Below are 345 nucleotides of genomic sequence, written 5' to 3'. Positions count from 1 at the left end.
AGCCAGACACTGTCACAAACATACAAGCTGACAGTGTATATAAATTGTACAATGTTGGACCTATTTCTTCAATTACCAATTAGAGAGAGCATTGGATGACAATCAACAAATTTCCAAATTCTCATATTATTGGATTTCAATCGATTAGGATATGTTGGTTATATTAATTTTCAAATTAATATATTAAGAAAAAGTAATTGTCACTTCCTGTTGTTTTTGTTGTAAAAGGTGGAATTGGGTTTGTGTGGATTTGTTGAAAGATTACCTTCTTGCTTAATCTAGGGTGTAGTTTTGCTCCTTATGTTGATGTTTTCCATCTATTATCCTTTGTAAAGCTGGATTTGT

Source organism: Mastomys coucha, unplaced genomic scaffold, assembly GCF_008632895.1.
Source record: "Mastomys coucha isolate ucsf_1 unplaced genomic scaffold, UCSF_Mcou_1 pScaffold14, whole genome shotgun sequence".
In the NCBI taxonomy this organism is placed as follows: domain Eukaryota; kingdom Metazoa; phylum Chordata; class Mammalia; order Rodentia; family Muridae; genus Mastomys; species Mastomys coucha.
This window is presented reverse-complemented; position numbering follows the sequence as displayed.